Source organism: Mytilus trossulus, chromosome 2, assembly GCF_036588685.1.
Source record: "Mytilus trossulus isolate FHL-02 chromosome 2, PNRI_Mtr1.1.1.hap1, whole genome shotgun sequence".
In the NCBI taxonomy this organism is placed as follows: Eukaryota; Metazoa; Mollusca; class Bivalvia; order Mytilida; family Mytilidae; genus Mytilus; species Mytilus trossulus.
This window is the reverse complement of record NC_086374.1, coordinates 37,997,794-38,006,087: the sequence shown is the minus strand read 5'-3', so window position 1 is coordinate 38,006,087 and position 8,294 is coordinate 37,997,794.

The following is an 8,294-nucleotide window of genomic DNA, read 5'->3' as shown; positions in this document are numbered from 1 at the left end:
TGTATAGCTAGTTTGATAAACATCCTAGATCCCTTGCTTTATAAAAAAATAAGGCTGATTTTTATCACGCGCAAAAGTGACTAAAGCCCTCAAAATCCTAGCTAAAACCCTGCTTTAAGGAGATTGTGCAGTCAAAAGATAGCCATTAAGGGACACTTTTTTTTCTTAATTTTCACATCCATGTTACTTGCACATTTTTTGCTCAATCTAATTGTAAGTATAGTACATTGTAAGCAATGTCCATCAAGTCATTATTGTTGTCTTAGTTTCCTTTCTTTTTTACATTATTGTCTTTTGATTAAATATTCAACTGAAGCTACAAGCCCAAATAGTTTTTATTAATTTTACATGACTGATTATTATGAGATGTCTAACAAGGTTCCTCAATTTATATTCATATATATTGTGAGCAGTATCATTGTATGTCCCATTAGTGTTCTTCTCCAAACGTCTATATGCATATTTCTTTTCCACTAAGATAATACAGGACAGTGGTCCTTGGGGCTAGTAGTTTTTGATATACATGTAATTCTTGTCGAAGCCCTTGTGTAATGAGTACAGAATTTTTATATTATTGGATTTTTTTTTAAATTTTCACATTAAAAAAATGACTTTTTAAGCACAGATCCAAAATTTCAAGCCTATTTTCATCAATTTTAACATGATTTTACCAAGAAAATTGAGATTCAAATTTCAAACTCCTAGAATCCCTCTGTAGATCTATGAATTCTTTTATAATATGATAATTGTGAATATGATAGTATTTTATTGGTATACAAATTTATAAGATCTCTGTAAATGTTATTTATTAATGCAGTTTTAATACAGAAAGAAAAATAGGCAAGATATGTTTATACTTCTTAGTTATGCTGTAAATTACAACAGGTATTCACAACCATAACAACTCATTTTATAGACCATTAATAGTTGGAGAAAGTTTTAAATACGACCTTAATGCTGTCAATTATCACAATCACAATGTTGTTTGGTGTGAGTGTTAAACAATAATCAATCATTTGTAAGCAAAATTTAAAGATTTGGATACATTATTATCTGCCCCTGTAAAATTAGCTTCTTTTGGCATGTAATTGTTATACAAAAGTGTAAACAAGTTTTGAAATCAAATACCACTACTGACATACAATTTTTCATTTTTTCACCAATGCAAATTTAGTGCATAAAATAGTAGCAGTCTTTGAAAATCTCATTTATCTCATAAACTCGTACAGATCTTAAGGGATGTTTTATTCTATTTTATTGTTTTTCAAAGATGTGAACTTGATCTACAACAAACATCAAGGTTTAAAAAAGGAATTACAAATGAAAGGGAAAGTGCTTTGATGTAAGAGGTGAAGTCATTAAATAAACTAGCATTATCTTGTTTGTCGACTCTTTTACAGATTTGTAAACTTAATAGATCATAGCTCTTACAAATATCTTAGATCAATGAATTGACAAGCACACCAAAGCCCGGCAAAGGTGCTTTTTTTGTTGCATTATTGCTTTCCCCCCAGGATAAATATAAAATTAAGCTGCATCTTTGCTTACAATTATCTTCTTCACTGGACAGCTGCTGTTGGATATGATATCTTTTAATACACTTGCTCTCTTTTATGAATGAAATATTTGTTTTATCCTTTGGTTTATGTGTATGTGTTTTAAGTGTTATGTTGTCAAGTACTTTTATGAGTTTGATTGGAACTTTTGGTTGACAAAGATTGGGCCCATTATTGACAGAACTGTGATAATAGTGTAGATGGTGAATGATATGGAGAAATAACATGGAGATTTCTCAAATGGATATTCGTATATGAATAATGTATTGCTATATTATTTTATATTAAATAAAAAATTAAATGTGATGTATATTTTTTGTATTCTGTTTTATTAAGATACATGTACATAGAATCTGGACTTCCTGCTTGATAAATACAGAATGTATTGAACTTCACCACCTTGCAATTTGGGAATTGACTTCACTATTGGTTAAATTTTATGATGCGTATTATTGCTATACTCAAATGATTATTTTTAGTCCTGCATTCTGTTGATACTTTATATATTTTGGCAGTGCACAATCTCATGTTTTTCTCTTGACTGTTGATAACCTCTGGACTCTAAATCCAATTGATATGATCTAATTGACATTTTGGTCTTGGATATGCCTCTGCCATAGGCAATGGAAGCAGTAAGTATTGTTCCTGACCGTTTGTCCACCCCGTTTTCGTTTCTGCACTCTAAACTGAAATTTTACTCATTCAAATTTTATGAAACTTGTACACAATGTAAGAAACCTAATTTGTAGATAGAGATCGAATTGGGGCAATGAGTCACATACTGTTTTAGAGTTCTGTTCCTTTTTGCACAGCACAATGCATTGTAGGGGACATGGTACAATGCATTCGATAGTTGGGTCTTGTTAGTGCTCTTACATGTACAATTCTTAGCAGATTTTTGTCTCGCCTTGACAGTCAACAAGAGACACATAGGTGTGCTGTTTCTGACGGCGACAGGGTCAACAATGTTTAAATTTGTAATTTGGTGAGTTTATGGTGAACCTCAAGTTGTAGGTCAACCATACTTAAAGTGTGCAATTGAATTAGCATTCGCACATCTCATTTTCATGGAGATGATTAGGGCCTGCCTCCTCAGTCATGGTCTATTGACTTTTATACTTTTGATTATTTTACATGTATAAGTTGGTGATTAGGCCTGTTTATGGGGAACCACTAGTGGTAGGCCAATATAAACAGGTATTCAGTTATATATAAGCATTAACACATCTTTTCCAATGAGAGAATTTGGTTCTCTTAAAGCATCAAACCAATTAGCAAATTAAATTATCTCGACAAGCGCCAAATGGTTTGAAAATTAAAGAAGTCTTAAGTTTTACAAGAAGGTAACAAACCAAATGTCAGGAAAGGGAAATCCACAAGAGTTTAAAAGGAGTCACTGTTGAAATCCTTAGACATGAATACTGGGGATGGGATATAAATAACCTTCATAAATACTTCCAATACTGGGGACCTATCTCTTACCCCTAAAATAATAAAAGAATATAATGTTCTTGGCACAAAAGATCTCATTATACCCCCGCTTTAAAAAAGGGGGGTATACTGTTTTACCTCTGTCTGTACTTCCGTCAGTCCGTCCGTCCCATGAATATTTTTCGTCACATTTTTCTTAGGAACTACAATCCAAGGATTTCTGAAATTTGGTTTCAGGGTTTATCTAAGTCAGCTATACTGTGTGATGTGTTTTCAGATTGATCACTTGACAACTTCCTGTTTACCGAACACTTGTATGATTTTACACATGATAGCCAAGTTGAAAATTTTTGTCACATTTTTATCAGGAACTACAATACAAGGATTTCTGAAATTTGGTTTCAGGATTATATAAGTCAGCCATACTGTGTGATGCGTTATAAGATTCATCACTAGACAACTTCCTGTTTACCAAACACTTGCATATTTTTACACTATTAATATTATCCACTTGCGGCTGGGGTATCATCAGTGAGCAGTAGCTTGCAGTTTCACTTGTTCTTTCTACTTGTTCAGCTTGGTTCAATAAAGGCAACAGTATTATTCATAGTCATGAATCAATTGAGAGAAAAAAATCCTGGTTACAAACTAAAACCGAGGGAAACACATCAACTATAAGAGGAAAAAAAGGAAACTACCCATATATTGAAGTGCAACAAAAAACAAATCACATTGCAACACACACACAAATGAACTACAAGATAACAACCGCCATTTTCCTGACTTGGTACAGGACATTTTTTTTTTAAAAGTGCGTTGAATCTGGTTTTGTTGCCAGACAAACCTCACGCTTTTATCATCTTTTATGGCAATGTTGTATATATATAAACACTAAAATGACTACAGTACAAATAAATGCAAGCACATTCAGGACAGAGAAATACACAAATAAACAATACAATAGTACATTTCGACAAGCAAACCACAGAATAAAAACTAACACGTAAAACAACCTAGGACAGCACAACATAACCAAGAATTGTCTGTCACCCGACTGTATCAACACCACAAAAGTGAAATCAGAAGAATTTAATTTTTTTTAAATTGGATATAAATCAAGATAAGGTTTGAAATTATATAATTTGATGTATTTTATAAAAAAAATATTAATATAGAATTGTGTTAGTAGATAATTACATTTTTTTTTTGTAATTGTATTATCTAGCTTAGTATGTTGGTATTTCTTCTAAGTCAAACTTTTTAAAATCAAATAATCTCCCACCAAAATAAGATATGCTTATACATTGTACAACTGCATACCAAATACACTATTGGTGACCTGATCACAAACTAAGACATGTACATGTACAAGTAAAACAATTATTCTTGCTCCAAGAAATAAGTTTGGTAAGGTTTCATATTTGGCCCTGTATAAAGGTAGAGGCAATCGATGGAAGATAATAAATGTTTCAAGATGAAAAGAAATGTAAGAAATGCTTTTAGAATTATTTTTGTCACACTTTTCTCATAAAGCTGTCAAGGACAACGGACATGTGACAGACAGAATAAAGCGCTGCGCTTTAGCGCATGATACGCCCATTGCTCTTTTAACTTGTCTTTTATGCTTTGAATGAATTTATATGATCAACTAGAAATAGTGTGAGCCCTGTCAAATGAGGTACCCCCCCAAATAAGAAAATAAAAATGCACAAAAAAATTGACACTATTAAGGCTACCTCAAATTGAACTAAGTTTGTTTTCTTAATTTTTCATCCATACATACAATTTTGTGAAAGTGTTAGTTATTGTCCCAAAATTGGAAAAATCCCCCCTTTTTTAAGCATAAAAATTCATAACACAGAAATGTAAAATCTGAAATTTATAAAAATTGAAAGGGAGCTTACATTAATAGATATAAACAATTCACCAAAGTTTCATGGACATTGGTGAAAGCCTTTTTGAGTTATTGTCCGAAGTGTTGAAAATTCACCCTTTTTTAATGAATACAGCCCCATAAATCCAAAACTTAAAATCTGAAATTTATAAAAATTGAAAGGGAGCTTACATCAATAGATATAAACAATTCACCAAAGTTTCATGGACATTGGTGAAAGCCTTTTTAAGTTATTGTCCGAAGTGTTAAAAATCACCCTTTTTTATGAATAAAGCCCAATAAATCCAAAACTTTAAAATCTGAAATTTATAAAAATTAAGGGAGCTTACATCAATAGATATAAACAATTCACCAAAGTTTCATGGACATTGGAGAAAGCCTTTTTGAGTTATTGTCCGAAGTGTTGAAAATCTCCCCTTTTTTATGAATAAAGCCCCCTAAATCTAAAACTTAAAATCTGAAATTAAATCAAAGAGCTGAATAGCTCTGAGGGGAAAGACGGCCCTGTTTCTATTTAATTATGTTTTTGGAAAGGGGGGGGGTATCTTTTGATAGTTTTCATATGAAGAATGAACCAGATGCTTCGCAGGGCGTAGCTTTATACGACCGCAGAGGTTGAACCCTGAACGGTTGGGGCAAGTATGGACACAACACTCAAGCTGGATTCAGCTCTAAATTTGGATTGTGATTAAATAGTTGACACAGCATAGGTTTCTGACACAGAATGAATGTGTTCTAATGAACTTAATTTTTTTGATTTCTCTTGTGCAAGTCACTATGCTGTTCAATATTAATCCTCTCAAAAAATGTTTGAAGAAATTTTCTTTTTATTTATGAAATTTCAAAAGAGAAAAATTGAACCCAATATTTTAATCACATCCCCCTTTCCCTTATTCCAAAACTAATCTCAATTAAAATATTCTAATGGAGTTTGCAACAATAACTACTCATTTAAATACATCATAAAATATTAAGATGTAAAAAAACTGCTTGTTAACACTAAATGGTAAAGATTATTTAAATTTACCAGTTGGTAGTAAAAAGTGAATATACATTGTATATTGTATATAACAAAGATTTAAGTTGATTCTGGACAAAGAAAGATAACTCCAATTAAAAAGAATTCTTGCAATAAATATTTCTTGCTTACTATTTTGGACAAAGAAAGATAACTCTAATTAAAAAAAAAAATGCTATTTCACAATATTGTGAAATAAGATATTTCTTGCCATTGCACAATACTGTGCAATTGAAAAGACTTGCTATTGCACAATACTTAATATAATAATTTTAGATCCTGATTTGGACCAACTTGAAAACTGGGCCCATAATCAAAAATCTAAGTACATGTTTAGATTCAGCATATCAAAGAGGCCCAAGAATTTAATTTTTGTTAAAATCAAACTTAGTTTAATTTTGGACCCTTTGGACCTTAATGTAGGCCAATTTGAAAACGGGACCAAAAATGAAGAATCTACATACACAGTTAGATTTGGCATATCAAAGAACCCCATTTATTCAATTTTTGATGAAATCAAAAAAGTTTAATTTTGGACCCAGATTTGGACCAACTTGAAAACTGGGCCAATAATCAAGAATCTAAGTACATTTTTAGATTCAACATATCAAAGAACCCAACCGATTAATTTTTTGTCAAAATCAAACTTAGTTTAATTTTGGACCCTTTGGACCTTAATGTAGACCAATTTGAAAACATGACCAAAAGTTAAGAATCTACATACACAGTTAGATTCGGCATATCAAAGAACCCCAATTATTCAATTTTGATGAAATCAAACAAAGTTTAATTTTGGACCCTTTGGGCCCCTTTTTCCTAAACTGTTGGGACCAAAACTCCCAAAATCAATACCAACCTTCCTTTTATGGTCATTAACCTTGTGTTTAAATTTCATAGATTTCTATTTACTTATACTAACGTTATGGTGCGAAAACCAAGAAAAATGCTCATTTGGGTCCCTTTTTGGCCCCTAATTTCTAAACTGTTGGGACCTAAACTCCCAAAATCAATACCAATCTTCCTTTTGTGGTCAGAAACATTATGTTTAAATTTCATTGATTTCTATTTACTTAAACTAAAGTTATTGTGCGAAAACAAAGAATAATGCTTATTTGTGCCCTTTTTTGGCCCCTAATTCCTAAACTATTGAAACCAAAACTCCCAAAATCAATCCCAACCTTTCTTTTGTGGTCATCAACCTTGTGTCAAAATTTCATAGATTTCTATAAACTTAAACTAAAGTTATAGTGCGAAAACCAAGAAAATGCTTATTTGGGCCCTTTTTGGCCCCTAATTCCTAAAATAATGGGACCAAAACTCCCAAAATCAATACCGACCTTCCTTTTATGGTCATAAACCTTGTGTTAATATTTCATAGATTTCTATTCACTTTTACTAAAGTTAGAGTGCGAAAACTAAAAGTATTCGGACGACAACGACGACGACGACGCAGACGACGACGCCAACGTGATAGCAATATACGACGAAAATTTTTTCAAAATTTGCGGTCGTATAAAAAGAGAACAGCTAGAACATGTAGAAAGGTTGACAATATTGAAATCAATTGTTGTTTATGTAATTTCATTTCCTTAGTTTAGGATTCAATTTGGACCAATGGAAGAGATCTGCATCTTCTAAATCTAAACATTTGATTAAAGTTGATAGCTAATTATCTAAAACTCAACTGAATTCTGTCATTTCACAACAACTACAATATTTTTTGAAATCTTGATTGTGTACCACTGAACTGCAGGCTAGGGCCATTTTCCATTTTTTGTGACAGTACTTGTAGTATCCAGATTAACCCGGGAACTCACATCACACACATCCGCAACTCTTATTATTACGTTACGTTGCTACAGCATTATTTGTATATTGTTTTGAGACAGCCATTATTAAATTACTATCTAAAGAAGCTAGTCTTAGATGTTTCAGTACTCTTGGGTTTTAAAGTTTTTTCTTTAGAAAGTGTGGACTGAAAAATCTATTCAGTTTTAAATTTCCATTGTTAAAGTTCCGAGTTACAACTCTCATCACAGGGAAACAGGTACTAATAAAAAAACAATATGAGTGATGTAAACTGTGTGAAGCTTGGTTCCAAATCTTAATTTTGAAATATTTGTAAATAATAAATATGTTTTTTGTTATCTATAAATCATGTTTTTCTTTGTCTAATATGTTCTCCTATTTATTTGTATTGTAGTCCTGTAATATTATGTTGTCATTTCAATGTTATATTTAACTTTGCCATTAAAGTGCGAGGTTTGGCATGCCACAAAACCAGGTTCAACCCACCACTTTTATTCCCCTTTACAAGTGTCCTGTACCAAGTCAGGAAGATGGCTATTGTTATATTATTGTTCGTTTCTGTGTGTGTTGCATTCTTACGTTGAGT